The following is a 23,098-nucleotide window of genomic DNA, read 5'->3' as shown; positions in this document are numbered from 1 at the left end:
GAAGGGCCAGCAGAAAAGGGGTTTTTTGGGAAGAGGGAGGGAGATCATGAGGCTGAGCAGGCTGGCTGGGGGCTGACTGCAGGAGGGGTGGTGATGCTGAGCAGAGTGGCTGAGTGGAGAGGCTGAGAGCTGAGCGGTGGATCAGCAGGGTGGGGTGGCTGGGGGTTGAGTGGAGGTGGAAATTCACTTGTCCACCCACATCACCCCCTGCTTTGAAGATATGACCAAACGTCCACACATGGCCAAGGATACAGAGAAAGATAATATAAAATAAAAAGACAAACATAAGGACAAGAAGCTGCGGGGCAAGGCAAACTGACAGCATGGGAAGAGAAAGAAAAGAAGACAAAGTAAATTTTCCTCCTTGCTAACAGTACAAAGGAGCAATTTAACACTAGAGTGACCCGTAGTAGGAATCACAGTGTTGTACCATGCTGTACAAGGATGGTATCTACGTCAGCTCCCCTTGGAGATATCATATCATGATCCGAGATACTGACATGACCCTCCAATCACGATGCTCCATTGATAATAATAACCCCAATCCCCTCCTCTGTCTCCGCTAAATCTCATGCAGTTCATTCTCTCCCCTCCCATCCCAATGCTGCACTGAGGATATCTCCCTGCTCACCCATCCCCTCCTGTATGTGCACATCAGTACTAGATGGATCTCTACTCGAGAAACTTTTGCCAAAGGTCTCTCGAGTTACTGCTCAACAAAATGTTTAGAGTTTCTTCCTCATTTTGATAGATGAAATCCCTCTTCTTCCAACAGAATAGAAGGCGATATTCTCATATGGTCTCCGCCTTAATCCGAAGATGATACTTAGTCTCAAAGCTGAGTTGACAATGCAGTGACTTAAAGACATCATCATAACAAATACTGCAAGGGACTGATTCAATGGGAGGTGGGCTTAAAAAAATGAAGAGCAACATTGTGAAAGGAGAAGGTGATCAAAGCGGCTCTATCTTCTAGTTGGGGTGGGGTGGAGTGGGGGGTGTGTGTGTTGGGTTTCGGGGGGGGGGGATCCATATCAAGTTTCAACAAACAAAGTTGAGAGGCGAACGGCGTAGATAGAAGATATCCTAACAGATGATGCGCGTTGAGGGAATACACTAGGTATAGGGTTTGAGGTGGACAAGCTAAAGAACAAGTAGGTTTGGTCGGAGAGGGAGGTAGCAACAGGATGCACAAGTCAATAATGAGAGAAGAAAAGGTAGGGGATCCCATGAGGTCGTGAACTAAACTAGAACCTCCTCCATGAGGGAAGAATGTAAGCCCTCGTAAGAAGGCCACCTGTCCAAACCATTGTGGATAATCGGGTCATGTATCCTGCCCATACCCATGAAAGTGTGCCCATATGAGGTCCCTAGGACTCGCCTATTTGCAAAGACTCGGCATATGCTTATTCTGAAATTCAATGATCAATTCTCTGCAATCCTAGTGTTGAAGTCCCCAAGAAAACAAACTTCCCCACGGGTTGAAAATATTAAAATGGCAGCGGAAGATGCAAACAAACTGAAGCTACAGAACCACACAGAGAACACTCGAGACAACAAGATGTGCCACAAACAGATCTGCTGTAACTCAGCCCATAAACCAGGGCAGCAACTGAAATACAAAGTATCCTGAACAGGATGAGAAACAGGAGCTGCAGAAGGGGCTGCACTGAAGCAGAGGAAGGGGGCACAAGGAGGCTGCAGAAGGGGCTGAACTGAAGCAGAGGAAAGGGCACAAGGAGGCTGCAGCCTGAGAGCACGGAGGCTTGAGGAGCCTGAAGCGAGGAGGCAGGGGCCTGGGAGCGAGGAGGCTAGAGGAGCCTGAACCGAGGAGGCAGGAGCCTAGAAATGAGGAGGCTGAAGGAGCCTGGGGTGAAGAGGCAGGAACCTTGGAACGAGGGGACTGAAGAAGCCTGGAGCGAGGAGGCAGGAGCCCGGAAAGAGGAGGGATCTGCTGAGGGAGCGTGGGCAGCCAACAGGGCAGCTGAGGGAGGCTCAGATAGGGATGGCCAAGAGCAGGCTTGAAGACTGGAGCCTTGAGGAGCTACTGGAGGGAGTAGATGAAATGAGGAAGGGGGGAGGGCCCTTATATAGGGAAGGCCAGGAGGGTCGGTCAGTTAGCCTAGACCGACCAGCCTGGTCGGTCAGCCAACTGGGCCGACCAACTGGTCGGCCAGAGGCTGGTCGGCCAGGACCTGGTCGGCCAGGGGCTGGTCGGCCAGCCTACCCCCTTTGGCCCCCCTGCTGCGTGGGAGCTGGTCGGCCAGTCTACCCTGGAGATGGCAGTCTCAACACCCCCTCTCAGCTCCAAGGTGTGGCACAAGACCCAGAGAGCTGGCATGACGCTGGAGAAGGGGAGAGGAAACAGGTTTGGTAAAAATGTCGGCGACGTTGTCGGTAGTGCTGAAGAGGAGCAAAATGGTACCGTCAAGAACCTTCTCTCGCGTGTAGTGGTACTGAATTTCGATGTGTTTTGTCCGAGCATGGAAAACCGGATTGCGAGCAAGGGCAATACAGCTTTGATTGTCACAAAAAAGTGTGGTAGGAGCGGGTTGCTGAAAACCACAATATCGAGAAGAAGGCGCCGAAGCCACACAGCCTCACAGGTGGCACTACACATAGCACGATACTCAGCCTCGGTGGAGGATAGGGCGATCGTGGGTTGGCGTTTGCTGGACCAGGAGATAGCCGCAGAGCCGAAGGAGAAAACATAGCCCGTGGTAGAGCGGCGAGAATCGGGGTCGCCAGCCCAATCAGAGTCACTCCAACCTCGGAGAGTAAGCGGGGAAGGAGAGGAACCACCGGCAGTATATAGGAGCCCGAAAGTAGAGGTCCCCTGAAGATAGCGGAGGAGACGTCGAGCAGCCTGCCAATGAGAAAGCGAAGGGGTTTGCATGAAGGTACTAAGGGTGCCGACAGAGAAGCCGAGATCCAGTCGAGTGTTAAGTAGCCAGATAAGAGAACCAACAAGCTGGCGATAGAGGGAGGCATCAGGATAAGCAGTGGACCCAGAAGCAGAGAGTTTAGAGTTGGGATCCATGGGAGAAGTGATGGGCCGACAGTCAGCCATGTGGAAAGTTTCGAGGAGCTCGTGAACATAGCACTGCTGAGAGACAAAATACCCCCTCTTGGTTTGCCAAATCTCAAGACCCAAGAAAAAATGGAGGCGGCCCATATCCGTCATCTCAAATTCAGTTTGAAGAGCAACTTTAATGGCAAGGATATGATTGGTATGACTCCCAGTAAGGATTAGATCATCCACATAAAGAATGATGAAGGTATGAAGCTGTCCTTCATGAAAGAGATAAAGATTGGGATCAGCCAGAGAGCGATGAAGCCCTTGGCGGCAGAAGAAGGTATCAATACACTGATTCAGACCATGGAGGGCTTTGCGAAGGCGACAGACCATGGAAGGAGAACGAGAATTAATGAAGCCGGGTGGCTGATCCACATATACCTCTTTTGAAGATCACCATTCAAAAACGCAGATTTGACGTCCATTTGAAAAATGGGCCACTGGTGGTGGGCTGCAAGAGCAAGGATCGTTCGGATGGTGCTCATCCGGGTGGTAGGTGCAAAGGTCTCCCCATAGTCGATGCCGGGTCGTTGGGCATAGCCTTTAGCCACCAGCCGAGCTTTATACTTGTCGACAGAACCATCAGAGGCGTACTTTGTTTTGAATATCCACCGAACACAGATTACGAAATGGTGTGAGGGACGAGGAACAAGGTCCCAGGTATGGTTCCGAAGAAGAGCATGAATTTCCGCTTCCATAGCCTGTTTCCAATGAGGCTGGGCCAGAGCCTGAGGAACGGTAGTGGGCTCGCGAGTGGCGAGGATGCGAGACATAAGGGCGTAATTGACATGGAGGGGATCAGAAGAGGACGGTGGGGAGTGGCGATGAGAGCGACGAGGCCCATCATCAGGGTGTGGTTCGGAGTAGGGGTCCTCAAGACCGGAGGAGCGAAGAGTATCAATGAGCCATCGCGGAACACGTACCGAGCGGGGTTCCAAAGGAGGAGCAGACAAGGGTGGAGCCGGAGAAGGAGGCGGAGGAGAGAGAATAGGAGGTGATGTAACGGGAGACGAGGCAGGTGGAGGGATCGAGGGCTCCGGGGCATCGAACGGATCTCCAAGAACAGGAGGAGAGTTGGAGGATGGCGGAAGGACCTGCTCGTCGAAAAGGACATCCCTGCTCACGGAGATAATGCGGCGGCGAGGATCATATAGGCGATATCCAGTGGAGACGGAGTTGTAGCCTACGAACAAGAGCTTGTGGGACTTAGGATCAAGCTTTCCACGATCGGATTTAGGAATATGAACATAAGCATCACAGCCAAATACCCGAAAATGGGAAACATCGGGCTTAGATCCATAGTAAGCCTGATAAGGGGTCATGCCTGGAACTGCTGATGTCGGAGAGCGGTTAAGAGTATGGATCGCGGTCATCATGGCCTCGGCCCAGAGGGACTGAGGGAGTTGACTGTGAGTCAGCATGGTCCAAGCCATTTCCACGCCGGTACGATGTTTACGTTCAACCACGCCATTATCAGAAGGGGTACCTGTGTTGGCAAATTCCCGTTTGACACCATGACTACTCAAGAACCGATCAAACTCGAGAGAGGTGAACTCACCACCCTTATCAGCACGAAGAATTTTGAGCGAGTGGTTGGATTCTTTTTCGACCAGGGTCAGCCAGGTCTAGAAACGACTGAAAGCCAGATCCTTGTGGGAAAGAAAATAGATCCAAGAATAGCGACTGAAGTCATCAACCAGGAGCATGTAGTACGAGGCTCCCCCCAGTGACATAATCTGCATAGGGCCACATAGGTCGAGGTGAACAAGACCAAGCGGAACGGTGGCACGGCGAGAGGCATGATGGGCGAACGGCTTTGATGTTGTTTGCCCAATATACAAGAGGGACAGAGACCTTGGCGAGTGCCAACGTTAGGGAGGCCGATGACAAGCTGATCACGGAAAGCACGATGGAGAGCATCAATGTGTAGATGACCAAACCGATAGTGCCAAAGGTCGCCAAGAGAGGTGCCTGTAAGGGAGGGAAGGGCGACAAGCTTGTAGATACCATTAGTAGAATGGCCGGTCCAAACCCGCTGTCCGGTAGCACGATCGCGGATGGTAACAGAGGCCGCTTCAAACTCAACCTTCATATTGTTTTGACAAATCTGATGAACCGAAAGGAGATGAAAGCCGAGAGACGGAACATAAAGAACACGAGAGGAGTGTTTACCCCCTTTGCCATCAGGAATAATATCAAGAGAGCCCTCTGAATGAACAGGAATAGAGTGCTTGTCGCCGATGCAGACCCGAACAGAATGAGGGGTGAGATCCTGGAGCAGCGAGGAGGAGGGGGTCATATGCCGAGAGGCCCCACTATCAACGATCCATTCACGAGCATCAGAACTATGGAGAGCCAATGACTCTACTGCAGGAAGGGGTCCCGAATTCAAGAGCTCAAGGTGAACAAATGCAGGAGTGGGGGTAAGGGAAGCATCAGCCGCAGCGGCCATGGGTGCGTCAGCTCGTTTGTGTTTGCGGTAGGGACAATTGCGCCAATAATGGCCAGGAGTGCCACAGTGATTGCAATTACCTTTGGGAGCAGGACGGTCACTGGAGGGATCTGAAGAAGATGAGTTAGTGGCAGAGGACGGGGCATTCTTGGATCGAGGTTTGGGACGGTGGGCCACAAGAGCCTCAGAAGAACCATCAGAGGTTTTAATGAACTGTTCCTCCTGATCCATCATCATGGGGACAAGTTCCTCCCAAGTGATGGTGCTGAGGCGGCCAGAGGTAATAAGAGAAGAATAGAATGCTGCATATCGACTTACAGTAAAAACATGAGATAAGAGAGTAATAGCCATATCTTCGGAGGAGATAGCCTTGCCTGCATGGAGGATGTCCTGATGCATGCTCTGCATTTTATTGATGTGGTCCCGTATGGAAGGGGAAGTAGCCGGATCGAGGCGGCGAAGCTGAACTTCCAAGGAGATACGTTTCATGGGAGTGACGCGAAGGTACATGCCATCAAGGAATTCCCAAATAGCACGTGCAGAAGTAAGGTGCTTGATATGATTGAGAACCCCTGGTTGACAATTGAGAAAGATGAACGAGCGTACACGAGCATTCAATTTGTCCCAGATAAGAGAAGCATGTGGATCCTCCTCAGGAGACGGACGAGGGATCCCGGGATCAACAAACTCGGCAAGATCATAAGATTCCAATACAGACGCCATCTAAATTTTCCAAAGGGAATAGTTGGTCCCATCTAACTGCCGAGCATCTGGAAATGTAGGAAGAGTGGGGATGCGTGCAGGCTTGTCAGACTCTTGAAAGAAACTGGACATAGGGGGAACGCGAAGATCCGGAGCAGAATCCTTTGTTTCATCAGCCATGACTGAAACCAGGGAGTGGACAGCAACCAAGGGCTGAAGAGAACGGGGCTGGTGAGCAGATCGAAATCTAGAACGGGGCTGCCAACAGGCAGCAAAAAAATATATATAGGGGAAGAAGAGAGCCCTGTAGTCAGCGGGAAAGAGAGTTGCCGACAAGCTTCTTCAACTTCATCAATACAGGAGCGCCAAGATCAGAGAGTATTCTGGTGCTCTGATACCATATTAAAATGGCAGCGGAAGATGCAAACAAACTGAAGCTACAGAACCACACAGAGAACACTCGAGACAACAAGATGTGCCACAAACAGATCTGCTGTAACTCAGCCCATAAACCAGGGCAGCAACTGAAATACAAAGTATCCTGAACAGGATGAGAAACAGGAGCTGCAGAAGGGGCTGCACTGAAGCAGAGGAAGGGGGCACAAGGAGGCTGCAGAAGGGGCTGAACTGAAGCAGAGGAAAGGGCACAAGGAGGCTGCAGCCTGAGAGCACGGAGGCTTGAGGAGCCTGAAGCGAGGAGGCAGGGGCCTGGGAGCGAGGAGGCTAGAGGAGCCTGAATCGAGGAGGCAGGAGCCTAGAAATGAGGAGGCTGAAGGAGCCTGGGGTGAAGAGGCAGGAACCTTGGAACAAGGGGACTGAAGAAGCCTGGAGCGAGGAGGCAGGAGCCCGGAAAGAGGAGGGATCTGCTGAGGGAGCGTGGGCAGCCAACAGGGCAGCTGAGGGAGGCTCAGATAGGGACGGCCAGGAGCAAGCTTGAAGACTGGAGCCTTGAGGAGCTGCTGGAGGGAGTAGATGAAATGAGGAAGGGGGGAGGGCCCTTATATAGGGAAGGCCAGGAGGGTCGATCAGTTAGCCTAGGCCGACCAGCCTGGTCGGTCAGCCAACTGGGCCGACCAGCTGGTCGGCCAGAGGCTGGTCAGCCAGGACCTGGTCGGCCAGCCTACCCCCTCTGGCCCCCCTGCTGCGTGGGAGCTGGTTGGCCAGTCTACCCTGGAGATGGCAGTCTCAACAGAAAAGTCCATGATATCTTGTTACATGCTTACATATTCGCGAGGTCTCACGCTCCTCTCAAAGTTCTCCGACGAAATGTGAGGTATCTCAAGAGATGTGGCAAACTGCAATGAAAAGGTATCGCTGAGGTGTGCTAGGAATCTGGTATGTGGGTCACGTCTCTCCATTGGGATCATCCCAATGAGGTCAGTATTAACTACAAGCCTGCCAGATCCCCATGTTTGCCAAACCTCTGTAGTCTCATCTTAATATGCTGACCCCCACGTATATCCACAAACTAGTGGTAGTGGGTGTTCCAAACTCTGATGAGTCTCTGGGCAATCACAAGACTCTATGGGTGCCTATCCAACAAGGTTATCCTTTATCGCCAATCGTATTTGGACTGTACATTGATTCCCTTTAGAGCGAGATCCATGTGGCTACTCCACATCGATCCCCACTACTAATACTCCCTTCAATAGTCTCTAGAGTACTGGTCTTCCACAAACACAATTGACCTCCCTTGATCTTTCAAATCGCAAGTCTCCACCTATAGGCCTCTGAGAGAATCACAACCTACATCATGCAACTAGATCTACTTGGAGAAGCCCCATCATCAGCTCACCACTCAAACTCGTCGAAGTCTGTCACTAATCTCCAGGATAATCTTGCAGCAAGCATGAAAAGCCTCCTCAATGAGATATTCTCCTATGTTTGTATGTAAGGCTTCAGCTGAATTCCGTTTTTCTTCATAACTCCTCACCCGTTTGGATTCCTCGACTTCCATTTGGCCCGATGGCTTCCCCTCTGCCTCCCCTTCGTAGTGATATGCTTTTCCCTCCGTGCGTTTGGTAGAACGGGCAGAGTTGAGCACTTCTTTTGCTGGTCGAATTTGCAAAAGTGGCTTTTTTTGGACCTTTTTGCTTCTATCGCCTCCTGGGCCTCTCCTCTTGCAAAGCTACAGCTTTTTGTTGAATTTCGAGTGGTCCCACGCGCTGATTGACTGGTTTTTCTCAGTTTTGGAGGACTTTCCAATGATGAAACTTCTCCAAAACCTTCTCAATGCATTCCTCTCTGAAGCACGCTTCTTTTGAGCCTAAGAACTCCCACTTCTTCGCGACAGACGTGCTTCTTTTCGCATTTTTCAGTGGAATTCTTGCTGGTCGGCTCTTGTAAATGCTCTTTCTTCATGCCTTTGCACTCCTCTTTGGCTGAGAATGCAATTGGGCATTGGCTACTATGTCCTCTTGGCGATTGAGGACTTGGTTCGAGTTTTCAGGGCTTGGTGAGTTGTGATTTTGCTGCTGCAATTTCTTTTTGCCATAAGCTATTGGTTGGCCTCGTGAGCCGCCCCTTTCTTGGCTCACACGTGCCCAGGCAGTGCTACATGAGTCATTCTTTGATTGGGTACTTTGCTGATTTTATTTTGGAGCTTTGAAAAGCTTTGTGAGTGCCATCTGGAAACCACTCAAAGAGAGTGCAGCTGGGGTGCAGTGTGATTGCATCTGGACAGCCAATGGAATTGCACTCGGAAAAGAGAATGCCTTTGGATTGAGCCTATGGGTTAAGTGCACTAATGTGATGGTGTTCTATGCTTGAAAGCCTTGCAAAGGCTTAGTGAATTGGGGCTGCGTGCTCAGTTGCAGGGAAGGTCTCCCAGATGCAACTTGTAATCATTTCACTGTGAAATATAAAGAAATACCGAAAGGGGCACCAGGGTGTTTGGGGCCAATTGGGTGCACTTGTCTATGTTTGTTGAGCAGGGGCATTCTAGCCTCCATCCCTTTTTCAGTGGTTTTGTTTGTGAACAAATGGGTCAATGCCAAATGGTGATCATGCAATGGTTAATGGTTGTGATATATGCTTTGTAAGCTGTAAATAAGTGCTGAAGTGATTAAAGGTTTAGTTCCACTGCCCTCAGAGTGATTAGAGGCCGGTATCATTGGTTCCATTGTCGGGATACCACACACTCTTTCTCAAGAGGTGGGCCTCGGTAGTTTGGTGGAAGGATATCTTTGCTGCACTTTTTGACAACTGAATATTACAACCATAAACATGGTGAGTACCCATGTGCAAGAGAGCTCCACAACTCCTCAAAGGAGAAGGCAGGAAAGCCTTAATGATCCAGCTAGTGTACAGCTGCAGGGAGCACAACAAATGCCTTTTGAGCAGGCCACACATGAAGCTACAACTGAGCTCAACGGTGATACTAGTTCTAGTAGTGAGTCAGATGATGCTACTATTTTGAATGCACAGCTTGCAAGTGCAATGACTGCTTTGACTCAGCTGGCTCAAAATTTGGCTCAGATTGTGCAAACAAATGCCAAGAAGAAGAAGAAATCAAGAAAGCACAAGCACGGAAAGAGTGAGTACACACATGCATCAGCTTCTCATGGCGGACCGCACACTCATGCATCAGTTTCCCATGAGGAACAGCCATCAAAAATGACTCAGAAAGTGACTTCCAAGAGAGAGGAATCACCCAAAAGAGCACTTGAGAAAGAGGTACAAAAAGTACAGCCAGTGCAACAGTATGAGCAGCCAGCACAAGGCTTTGGTTTGGGTACTTCTACTCCTCAAAATAATAATGTGCAGTCCATAAATGTGGCTCAACCACCTCAGCCATATTTGAGGCAGCAACCTGAATATTTTGGTACAGATTCTATCTTTGATGCTATGTTGATTACACCGCCAATTGGGCATAGAAAGCAAGCCATGTATGACAATGTGGGAATGCAGCCAAGCATGCAAGCCACAACATATGCTCCCATGCCTAATGTTCAGCCAAGCATGGCTCTCCCTAGTGAAGGGAATGCTGCAAATATACAGCCATCTTTGGGACAGCCAATATCAAATGTATATAAAGAATTTAAGGATGGTGGTTCTCATGTCAGGTTTGATACATATAATGGAGTACAAGTACAAAGCCCTCACATTCCTTCAACAGTTTGATGCTGCATTTCTTGGGGGTTTGTTTACAGAAGCATCCAAGATGAGGAAGGTCGCCACATTTTTGAAAGGCAATGCACTTAAGTGGTACACCAACCTTATGCTTCATGGAGATGCACCTGCTACTTGGCTGGAATTTATGCAAGTGTTCTCTTCTACTTGGCTTACTCCAACTTTTGAAGTTGAAGTACTTTCACACTGGCATGACTTGTCATACAAACTTTGCAAGAATCTTGATGATTACACCAAGAGGTTTTGGGATGTTTTGCTGCCATTGAGCTCTTACAGGCATGTTTCTTTGAAAGAGCAAATAGAGAGGTATTGTTGTGGATTGCCTAGTGAGCTACATGATTATTGCATCAAAACCAAGGTGGGTTCTATGACTCAATTAATTGAGAATGCAAGGACAGCATATGCATGGATGCAAGAGAAGAATTTGGGCTTTATGGACAGCAAGAAAGAAGACAACAAACGGGCTGCCCAACACCATTATGGAAAACGACCGTTTCAAAAGGGAGGAAAAGCCCAATTCAAAGCTGGTCAAAGGCATGGACAGCCTAATTAACAGCCCCGTACCAAGTTATCTAATGAAGAGAAAAAGTCACTCATGGAGCAAAACAAATGTTTTATATGCAAAGGAGAGGGACACCGCTCTTATGATTGCCCATCCAAGAAACGAGACAGGTCATATGATGATATGATCGGAAGGGCAAAAGGCCTAAACCCTCCGCATGACGTCTTCGAAATGTGATTGAGAGTTTGCCACATGCACATGATGAAGAGGAAATGAAAAAGACTGAGATGTGCAGAGCATGGGGAAAAACCAGAAATCAGATTTGTTTGTTTTTCTTTGATTCAGGGGCAAAGGCGAATTTCATAACTCCTAATATGGCAAGAAGGCTTGGCATCAAGCCTGAGGAAATGGGGCCATCCGGCATGTGTGATATGGCCAACCCTGAACTCAACACACATGTCACTCCTATCATTGGCAAGTTGAGAATGCATATCCAGGGATATCACAATGCAGAGGACTTTTACATTATGCCTTTGCCAGAGTGTGATGCTTTGCTTGGGATGCCTTGGATGTACAGGGTGGGGGCTGATGTGCAGATGAGAAACAAGAAGATTTCTTTAAACCGGCATGTGTGATATGGCCAACCCTGAACTCAACACACCTGTCACTCCTATCATTGGCAAGTTGAGAATGCATATCCAGGGATATCACAATGCAGGATGCAAGATGGCAGAGTGGTTGCATATGAGAGTAGAGTTCTCAAAGATGCTGAACTGTATTTACAGACATACGAGAAGGAAATGTTAGCAGTGATACATGCTTTGACCACATGGAAACATTACCTTCTTGGAGCTGATTTTTATGTGCAGACAGATCATCAATCACTTAGATATTTTCTCATGCAGAGAAAATTATCTGAAAAGCACATGAGATGGGCTAACTTTCTCTCAATGTTTCATTTTCAAATTGTACATGTGCCGAGTAACAAAAATGTCGTGGCTGATGCACTTTCCAAGAAACCACAGCCTGAAGCAATCTCCAAGAAACCCAGTGTTTCAGCAGTGAGCATTGCTTACAACAATGTGTTAGATGTGATGAAAGATCAATATGTTAATGATGCTGATTTTTCAACTATTTATGATCAGCTTTCTGATGGTCAAAGGCATGATCACTATATGTTGAAAGAGGGTTTCATTTTGACGCATGGACGACTCTGTGTCACTGATCAGATGCGACAGAAAATCATAATGGAAAGTCATGCTCCTCCATATGCAAGACATAGGGGAATTACAGCAACAATTACAGCAATGGAGCAATACTTTTATTGGCCATCTTTGAGGAAAGATGCGGAAGAATATGTGAGAACATGCATGGTTTGTCAGAAAGTAAAGTTTGACAGGCAGAAGGCACCTGGGTTGTTACACCCTTTGCCGATTCCGGATAGACCATGGCAAAGCATAGCTATGGATTTTGTGTTCTATCTTCCACGTACTCCTACTGGACATGATGGATTGTGGACAATAATTTGCAGGTTTAGCAAACAAGCCCACTTTGTGCCAGTAAAAAAGAAAATTACAGCAAATCAAATGGCCAAATTGTTTCTGCAGCATGTCTTCAAGTATCATGGGATGCCTGAATCCATAATCAGTGATAGAGATCCGAGGATGACCAGCCTCTTTTGGAGAGGGCTGTTTGAAAATATGGGCACTACGCTGAATTTTTCGTCATCTTTTCACCCTCAGTCTGATGGACAATCGGAGCAAGAAAACTCTACCATCTTGGATATGTTTAAATGCTATGTCTCAGACCACAAAAGCAAATGGGAGCATTATTTGCCTTTGCTAGAATATGCTTACAATAATACAGTGCACACATCCACAGGTAAAGCACCTTTTGAAATAGTGGAAGGTGCCAGGAAGATACCTCCCATTTTGCATACAAAAGAGAAAATCTTCGAAGCTGATCGTTTTGTGGAAAGCCTTGAAGAGGCTTACAAGAAGATCAAATATGCCTTGCAAAGAAGTTTGAACAAGCAGAAAAGAGCAGCAGATAAGCACCGCAGGGAATTGGTATTCACAAAAGGTGATTGGGTCTTGCTGCGTTTTCAGAAGGCAAGGCTGAAAAATAAGAAAGGCAAGGAAAGGTTGTACACAAAGCTGAACATGCGTTACTATGGTCCTTTCCAGGTTTTTGAAAAGATAAACGAGGTAGCTTACAGGCTGACGTTGCCTCCGCATTGGAAGATACATAATGCCTTTCATGTGAGCTTAATAAAGCAATATCATGGAGATATTCCCGAGGATTTACCTGATGAGGTGCAGCCTGAAGTGGAAGAACAAGATGAACTTCTGGTCCCAGAGCAGATTCTGGCACACAGAGATAGAAAGCTCAAGGGTAAAGTTATCCGTCGCTACTTGGTAAAATTTCAAAATTACCCATCACTTGATGCGAAATGGATGGAGGAAGGTGAACTGGCAAATTCACCTGGGATATTGCAGCTTTACCTTGATGCTTTCCAGTCAGAGCCAACTGCAGTCCAAGCTCCTACAGGTAGTTCAGTGGAGCGAGCATCTGGAGCATTACAGAGGGGAGTAGCACCTCCACTCCCTCGGTACAGACGGGCTCACCGTGATTTCATGAGGTCACTTGATGACACTGTATGTTTCATCCGAGATACTGAGCTGACAGTATTTCTGCTGTGAGACTTCATGATATTGATGCATCTTGACTATTGATCGCCGAGGATCACATAGATTTTGAGCAGTGTATATGGATGGATGCATGCCTCTCCTAACCATATTTTCACTGTCTCTATATACTATAGCTGCGGCTTTCTTGTATACTCTTTTATGAGGTGAAGGGCAAACTCAGCCATGACGAAGGCTAGCACTAAAGGAGAAGGCTAATCAAAAAGTAGTCTAAAATCTCTTCATTCAAGCTACAACTACTCGTGAAGTCTAAACGATTTCATTTTAGTCTCTCCCAAACGAGCATCTAAATCTAGCTGATAGGGCAACGCACCATTTAGGATAGAAAGAATTATCGCAATACCAACAAGCCGCAACTTTGACAAAAACATTATAAGGTGAAATTTGCATGTCCGCTACTACGGCAAAAGCATATACCTAGATGAATTCAAGAATATTCCCAAACTCATCCTCTAAAGTTAGGGCTGCCAAAAAAGATGGAAAATTGGCAATTTACCATGAAGGTGTAGCACTAATCAAAGAGTTTAAATTAAAACCAAAAGACTCTCAGTCTTAAACTAATGTATGGCTGTTTACTCTTCTAGAATATCATGTAGGTACTCTAAATAATTAGGGTTGCTTTTTGCACTCCTTGGGAGCTGCCATGTGCCCTCCCTAAAGCAGATGTACTAGAGGGTTTCTTGCGGTCCCATAGACCTTTTGGTCTCCAATGGATGTTAATAGACTTTCTTTCTTTCTTTCTTTCTAAGAACACAACATAGTGCAATTTCAATCTCACAATAGTCACTCATAAGATTGAAAACCATAAACTCCATCACGCATAGCACGGACTAGCTACTATGACATCCCCACTGACGTCATTAGCGCCCAACAGTAGGTGTAGACCATAGTATAAAAATATGCTCACACACATACAAATCCACACACACCCACACAAACTTGAGCATCCATTTATACAAAGTCTTCGTATCGAGTTTCTGTCGGCACTCCTAAGGTGAAGGGCAAACTCAGCCATGACGAAGGCTAGCACTAAAGGAGAAGGCTAATCAAAAAGTTCTTCATTCAAGCTCCATCCCATAGCAATCTATTGAAAACTCCAATGAAGTATATTGAGAATACATAATCTAAAAACTTAGTCTGGTATTGCTTGCAATTGGAGCAAGCCAAAAGTACCCTCATCTTCCATGCTTTTGTGTGAACAACTTTTCTAGCTCATCAAGCTCCGTCTCTAGGTGACCTCCTCCATCTTTGCAGGTGATACTAGAGTGGCCAAGATTGAGCAACAGCTTCCATCCTCTGTCACGAAGTCTAAGTCTAGCTCTACTTTTCAAGGTCTCTCGTGTATACCGTCACACTTGGGTCTACAAAACTCTATCTCAATGGAACATGGAATCGTCACTCAGAAAAGAGAAACTACCACGTCAAACTAGTCCTCCTCCTTTGCTTGGTCAACTTCTTCTTCTTACAAGCTTTAGCAAAATGTCCAAACATGTCAGAACAGAAACACTTTTTCTTCTTCTTGCTCTTCTTCTCTTCTTACAAGCTTTAGCAAAATATCCAAGCATGTCAGAACAAAAACACTTTTTCTTCTTCTTGCTCTTCTTCTCACTTTCCCCATCATCAACATCCCAACATTTTTTGAATACTTGGCATTCTGTGGATTTCTTTTTCCATTCTTGTTTTTCGCCATGAAAGCCTTATCAAAGCTACTTTGACTTCCACCGTACAGCTTCATTTCCTCTTCCTAAACAATAGCGAGCCCAATTCTTCGAACGTGATCGGCCTTGCCTACTCTCCAACAATGAGAATTGCCACCAAACTCGGTACATCCTTGGAAGGCTTGTTGACTAGAAGCATGGTCAACTACTTGCTATCTTACCTTATGACCAACTATTACAAGTTAATCCCTGAGAATCAAGGAAATCACGAGCTAACTCTCCTTTCCCATTATCATGGTGAGCAATTGATTCTGGAGCATGGCCTCTTTCTACCAAGAGGAGGGTGAGGATAACATGAGAACAGCACACACCGAATAGTCTCTACAGACAAACAGCCCACACAGACTAATACACGCACTACCCAACTACCAATACACCTAGCACTTCAAATATCAAGAGTGTAATATGTTTCCAAATCAAGACAAAGAAAACGTAAGCGCAGATAAAGATCTTTGACAAGGGAGACAGGGACGCCTATATGCACTGGAACCATGAACCGCACGGTGAGAGCTTCAGAAAACACAGCCACAACCAACAGAAGCACTTACAGCAGGTTCAAGTTCCCACTGGAAAACATACCCACATTTGACAAGAAGTTATGCCTACATTAAGAGACTATCATTACGCGTGTATTGAAAGAGAGGAATATTCCTAGCTGCGCTTACAATACCGTGCAGTCGTTCCACTCTGCGTTCTCCTATATATAGCAAATTCACGCGACTGCGAGGTCAAGTAAATGCTCGGACAGAACAAAGAGGATCCTAATTCTCCAGCGCCAAGGTAGATGGAATGAATTTGTTACGGAAGCAGAGAAGTAGGGACACATCGAGGCAGAGAAAGGAGGGCATACCTGGATGCTACTGTTGCTGCAGCAAATGGATTCGAAAAGTCTGGAGGGAAGCCAGCCCTAAAAGACAGCAAAGTCTCTCATTAACTACGGTAAAGCCATTTCCAAGGTAGTTTTTTTTGGGAATTCGAGTCTATAAGGACCATGCTTGTGAATGTATCCTTTCACTTTTAGAGATCGATAAATGAACAACTCTTCTCCAAAACTAGCCACTGACTGATTCTTCATTCTAAATCACCTTTGCCCTCTTTTCATTCAACTCAACACTTTAATCTAATGCTAAATTTTAAAAACATCTAGTGGAAGCAATAACCAAGGGCATGAATGCTTGTGGGCATTTATTAAGAGGGAAATTATGTGGGGAAAAGAGAGAGAGCAAGAGATTTGCATAAAAGGGCATTCTGAAATGTGCGAAATGGTACAGGATGTTTTAATTTAAGAAAATGCAAACTAGATCTGAGCAGGCAGCTATGTTGGAAAAGAAGGGAGCGTTTCCTAAAGAAACGTACATGCAATTAGGCATTTTTAACATTGAGGTTAAAAAGGAACTTTGGAAAAGGTCCATTTGTACTTGATTGCCCATTGCTTTCCTGGAGTTATAAGACATTGCATTAAGTGCATAGCACTTTGCAATTGGCATATAGCACTTTACATTACAAGCATACATGGCACATTGCATTCAGCACTTAGTAGTTTACATTTGGCACATGACACTTTCCTTTATTTTAGAACTAGAGACTAAATTACTAAAAGAATCAGCACATGACCAAACGTTTGTGTTCGGGGAGAGTCATCACACTTTCTCTCCAAAATTTATAAGACCAAGGAATGTGCTCTTCCTTGGGTAGATTGCAGATTCCATTTGGCACATTGCATTTGGCACATAACGCTTTGCTTTGCATCACGACTTAGTAGTTTGCATTTGGCACAGTGGTGTGGGGAGAGAGTCAGCACGCCCCCTCTTCAAAAATTATAAGACCAAGGAATGTGCCCTTCGTTGGACAGATTATAGATTGCATTTAGCATATTGTGCACTGCATTTGACACATAGCACTTTGTTTTTGAAATAGAACACTGCGTTCACGACTTAGGAGTCTGCATTTGGCACGTAGCACTTTTTTCATATTTTGGAACTACACATTTAATTATTGAAAGAATCAACACATAACCACACATTCATGTGGGTGGGAGAGTTGGCACACCCCCTCTCAAAAAATTATAAGACCAAGGAACGTGCCCTTCCTTGGGTAAATTTCACATTGGATTGCACATTGTATTTGGCACATAGCTCTTTGTTTCACAAATAGGACTTTTACATAGAAGAACAAAATAACCTTGGCTTGATAACACTACTTACTCTCCATTATTTTCACAAGCACTTTCAGACACCAGTAGGAGCATTCGTAAATTGTAGTGAGCATAAGCATTTAAATTGCTACATTAAGTTTGAAATCCTTTTACCTTTAGACCAACGATGCATCCTACTTTGTCCAAGTATAAAAGTTGCTTGAATAGTGAAAGGAGAAGAGAATGGCCTCCCAACCAGTAAGGTGGCAATAGACATGTTGGCATATGCTGATGGGATATGTTGGCATTGTTTGCCAAAGCAGTTGTTTTCTAAGCATTTAATAGTCTCTTTTTGTAGATAGTCTGCCCCACAATCATTTAGAAAGCTTGCATATGAAAGACTCGGACTTAGAGCTACAAATTGGCTCTATTGGCTTAAAGGGAGAGTGATCATTGATGGACAAAGTCACAGACGCTCTTGTTATTATCACCAATACGTTTTGCTAAAGACCAAATGAGCAAGCTATGTCTAAATTGGAAGGAAGGCGAAGACTCCAAGACGGGTTGTTGCACAGGTGGAAAGGAAGGATGGTAGGGGTCGAGATAGCATTGCTCTTGCTAGTTTTGCCGTTGGATTCTCCAGTTATCCTACTTCCAATGGTAAGACCATATTTTCCTAATCTATTTGAAGCTTAGTCCATTGTACTCCAATTTCTGAAGACCTACACACTTTGAGCATCTTAGTTTTTTTTCTTCTACCCCATAGAAATGCTCTACCTCACCACTGCTCATTTTTGAACCAATAAGTTTGTGGTTGGGAATAGCAGGTGATTTGTTGTTAGTTGCAATAGTTTCTTGGCAAGCTATAAATCCAACATCCTAGACCAGACTGGGTATTTATGCTTAAAGCACACTAGGATCGAACAATTTGGGGGTCATGTTGGAACTGAACGTATCAAATCTGAGAAACACATGAAGAAGCTAAGTGATATTTATGGACTAGAGCAAACTGGGATCAAAGAATGTGAGCATCATGTTGTGGTTGAGCGTATCGAATCCGAGAATTGCTCATTCACGTCATAAAGGACTACATAACAACAATTGTACACAAATATTACGAAAAGCGAGTGCAGTAGAGGGAATCAACGATGGATTGTGAATGCCTATGTAACTGCAAACCTCCATCGCAATTCCAAGAATTTTGATAAACACTCAAGCTCTAAAGCAAACAAATCCTCTACCAATGGAATGGAGTGATTTGAAGATCAAGATGATGATGATCTGCAAACCGAGCTATTCTCATTGATCTAGAGCCGAGCTCTAAAGCAAACAAATCCTCCGCCAATGAAATGGAGTGATTTGAAGATTAGGGTGACTCTAATCTACAAATAGAGCTATTCTTGTTGATCTAGAGCCAATAACAATAGATAGTGTTTGAACTAGCCGTTTGGACAGACTTTCAGGCTTGATAACAAAATGGAGTGATTTGCCAAGAAAGAGTCACGTACTAGCTAGTATTGTCATTGTAGGTAGAGAAGGAGCATGCGAGCTAGGCATCACAATACTCTAGAACTACAAGTGCAAATCAAGGGGAACACTTTGGACAAACATGAATCAAGGCAAATGACCATGACAAAAGTAGGGTAAAGGCTTTTTAGGCATGCTTGCACAAATAGCATGACCTGGGAGTGGTGATTGTGCCTAGGGGCAAGATAGTAAGATACCTCAGGGGCCCTCTAACAAGAGTTTGGGATCATGCTAAGCGTAGTCTACACAAGATTGTTCAAAGGACTAAGGAGGCTCAAAGAACACTAAACAAGACATGAGAAGCAGACACAAGTAGGCACACTCAATCAATAGCAATGTGTACTTAAACAATACAAAGATAGGCTTCTTATATAGAGAGAGCCTTTAGAATAGTCAACACAGATGGGATCCTCTCATCCACATTTCTTCTTGTGGATATCCTTGATCCATATCTCCACATCATGTAGTCCACATCCTAGGGTGGCTACTTTAATACATTCCTATAACATACCTTAGCCTCTAATATGTGCTCATGGCACCATATCTCAACACCTCCCCTTGGTGCCATGATCCTTTGGCTACTGCAAGGTGGTCAGATGTGAGTTACAAGATCAAATCCTCCCCTGGGTGCTTACATGGCTACTCTCAGGTGGTCAAGCTTGATTTACAAACATGTGGGCTAAAGGTGGCAAGAATGTTGCTTCTCAATACATGTTCTTCTTGTTATTCTACTCATGGTTTGATGATAACTAGTTCCATCACATGTACTCAAGCTGCCAATTACATTAGTTATTAACAATCGATTGAACAAATCACCAAATCAACCGATCCCAACATAACCGCACTCAAAGCACAATAATCAAGCACAAGTCCAATAACACTAGCGACATCAGTATTAACATGGAATCACCCACAATACTGATGATCATCTAGCATGGCGAAACACAAGCTAGTCAGGCGTCCCCAACTAACCACACAAAGTATCCACTAGGACCCCCGTTGCGTCCGGTGCGCTCCTATGGAGTACTTTGCCATAGTCACACGACTAAAATAATAATGTCCAAAGCAAGATATATCAGAAATATAATTTCTGTAACATCCCTCTTGCTTGGATTGCAACAACTGACCTCAGTTGTGTGTTTGATTATAGGAACTAATGAGGTCTGGAAAAGTTCGAAAGAACCGTTCAGGCATCCACTGAGCATCATCTCTCGAATGATTCTTAAATTTGAGTAAGTATTTAATATAGACATTTCCTTTTCGGGTTGAGGTATGTTGATGATCAATAATGCATTCGGGTTCTCGAATTTCTTCTTCATCAACAATTAATGGAGCCTCTTCATAGACATGATGAATAGATAAAGGTCCTTTGAAGGGCTTTAAGAGGCTGATATGGAAAGCATTATGTATTTTCCAATTATCAGGTAATTCAAGCCTATAAGCTAGATCATTGATTTTCTGAATCACCTTGAATGGTCCATAAAAACGTGGGGACATTTTGATTACTGGCCATTTCTCAACACTCTTCAATCTTCTTTTCTCCATCCGAAGAAGTACATAATCACCTTCTTTAAAAAGCATGTGTTTTCGTTTCTTATTAGCTTGTTTTGTGTACTTCTCTTGAGCGATTGCAATGGCTTCTTTGAGACTATTAAGATATTTGTCCCAAGCTTTGGTTGACTTCCCACATAAGCTCTTATCATATCCAAAATACTACTGTTTGTAACTTCAGTTTGTCCATTCGATTCTAGATGGAAAGCTGATCAGAAATCCAATTTAGTGCCTAGATTATGAAATAATGCAGTCCAGAAATTACTGCAAAACTTTGAATCTTGATCATACACTATAATCCTTGGCAAGCCATGACGAACAAAGATATGCTTGATGAATAAATGTGCAGCTTGCTGAGCTGTTAAAGTCTTCTTGCACGGGATGAAATAAGCTTGCTTACTAAAGCGATCTACTATCGTCCAAATCATATCATTTTGATTCGCTGTAGTAGGAAAACCTGTTATAAAATCCATAGATATTTGTTCCCAAATTTGCATAGGAATAGGCAAAGGCATTAGCAATCCAGGGGTCTTTCCTTTGTAACTCTTGATCTTCTAGCAAGTGATGCATTTGGCTAGAAACTTAGCCACATCTTTTATTATAGTAGGCCAATGAAATTCCCTCGCTATCACTTGTAAAGTGGCAATCACTCCCCTATGTCCCATATATGGTGGTTGGTGCATTTCCTCCATTACAATTTGTCTAAAGGGTCGAGTGATGCATAATTTCTTTTGATAAAAGAGGTATCCATCATTGCATGAATAGTCCAACATAGGATTCCAATCATTATTCTCTAATTTGTTCCATATATGGAAAAAGTCTGGATCCTCTTGATAAGAATTCTTCATACCTTTGAAAGGCTGGGCCTCTACAGCAATGATGTGATTGATACTTGGCTTTTTGGTAAGAGCATCAGCAACTACATTTTCTTTTCCAGGTTGATATTGAATCATGGGCTGAAAACTCTGTATAAATGATGCCCACTTGATGTGCCTATCAGATATTAATGGTGGCTGAGTCAACAAATGCTTGATACTTTGCTGATTGGTTTTGATAAGAAACTTAGATGCCATCAAATAATGTTTCCACATTCATAAGGCATGCACAATAGTGGTTAATTCTTTATCATATGTACTATAATTGTATTCCGCTGGTTTTAATTTTTGGCTCTCATATGCTATTGGATGTCCATCTTGCATAAGCACTCCTCCAATTCCATATCCACTAGCATCGGTTACAACTACAAAGAATGGTCTAGAAAAATTGGGTAGTTGCAACACAGGAGCTTATGTGAGAGCTTCTTTCAAAGCTGTAAAAGATTTATCTTGACGCTCGATCCATAAGAAATGATTAGCTTTTCTAAGAAGGTCTATAAATGGATGTGCAATGTATGCGAAATTCTTGACAAACTTTCTATAAAAGCTAGACAATCCCAAGAATGATCTTAATTCATGTATATCTCGGGGTTTAGGCCATGTGACTATGCACTTGATCTTCTTTGGATCTACTCGAATCCCTTCGGCGGATACAATGTGACCCAAATACTCTATCTGATCTTGAAAGAAACTGCTCTTTTTAGGATTTATGTACAATTGATTTTCTTTCAAGAGTGAAAAGACTAGCTTCAGATGTTCCTTATGCTCCTCAACGTCTTTGCTAAACACCAAAATATCATCGAAAAATCATCTTGGTGTTTAAGAAAGATTTGGTTAATCATTCTACTAAAAGTAGCTGGAGCATTAGTTAGCCCAAAAGGCATAACTAGGAACTCATAATGTCCCATTTGAGTTCTAAAGGCAGTCTTGTATATATCCTCTTCTACCATACGAACTTGATGATAACCGGATTTGAGATCTATCTTACTGAATACCTTAGCCCCTTTCAATTTGTCCAAAAGATCATCAATCCTAGGGATTGGATATTTGTTCTTCACTGTGATTTTGTTTAGTGCACGATAGTCTATGCACATTCGATAGGTTCCATTTTTCTTTTTGACTAATAAGACAGGTGTTCCATAAGGAGAACTACTGGATCTTATCAATTCTCTCTCTATCAGTTCCTCCACTTGCTTTTGAATTTCCTTTTGTTCTAGCTGATTGACTCTATAAGGAGCTTTGCAAGGTGGAGTATTGCCCGGTAGAATTTCTATCCTATAATCTTCAAGTCGAGAACATGGTAGTCCAGGCAGTAAATCCTCTAGGAAACAATCAAAAAATTGAGAAAGAAACTTTTGGTGTATAAGCTTAGTGTTTGGCTGAGTAGCCATTACTGTATTCACCAAAATCAAATATGTCTTCTCACATTTTCTAATTGCTCTTTTGGCTTGTGTGTGGTTGAGTAAAGGACTGATCTCAGGTTTCATTGAGCTTTTTAGACATATTTCTTGTCTGTCCTTCTCAATCCACATCTGATGTGAATCGTAATCTATCTTAGGATTATATTGATGCCTCCATGGCATTCCTAAGATGATGTCTACTCCCTATAGGGGTGCCACTAGAAAGTCTCGTGTATCCTTGTAGGGTTTGATTGAGATTTCAAGATTCTTGACTTCTCTAGTGCAATTGTACTTTGTTTTGGTAAAAGCAGCTTTGACCTTG

General features: G+C 44.6%; 1 protein-coding gene across 1 annotated transcript in view; it reads right to left on the bottom strand.

The window, feature by feature from the left end:
- Positions 1–16,354, bottom strand: part of LOC147888180 (zinc finger (Ran-binding) family protein) — a 35,215-nt gene extending 18,861 nt beyond the window's left edge. The window contains exon 1 of the mRNA XM_087393813.1: positions 16,140–16,354. The gene's annotated coding sequence lies outside the window, so the exon portion shown is untranslated. The remainder of the gene's footprint in view (positions 1–16,139) is intronic.
- Positions 16,355–23,098: the final 6,744 nt, after the last annotated feature.

Source organism: Dipteris shenzhenensis, chromosome 22, assembly GCF_047967505.1.
Source record: "Dipteris shenzhenensis isolate YYH24624 ecotype China chromosome 22, Dip_SZ_1.0, whole genome shotgun sequence".
In the NCBI taxonomy this organism is placed as follows: Eukaryota; Viridiplantae; Streptophyta; class Polypodiopsida; order Gleicheniales; family Dipteridaceae; genus Dipteris; species Dipteris shenzhenensis.
The sequence above is the reverse complement of the archived record's forward strand: the minus strand, read 5'-3'. Positions and strand labels throughout refer to the sequence as shown.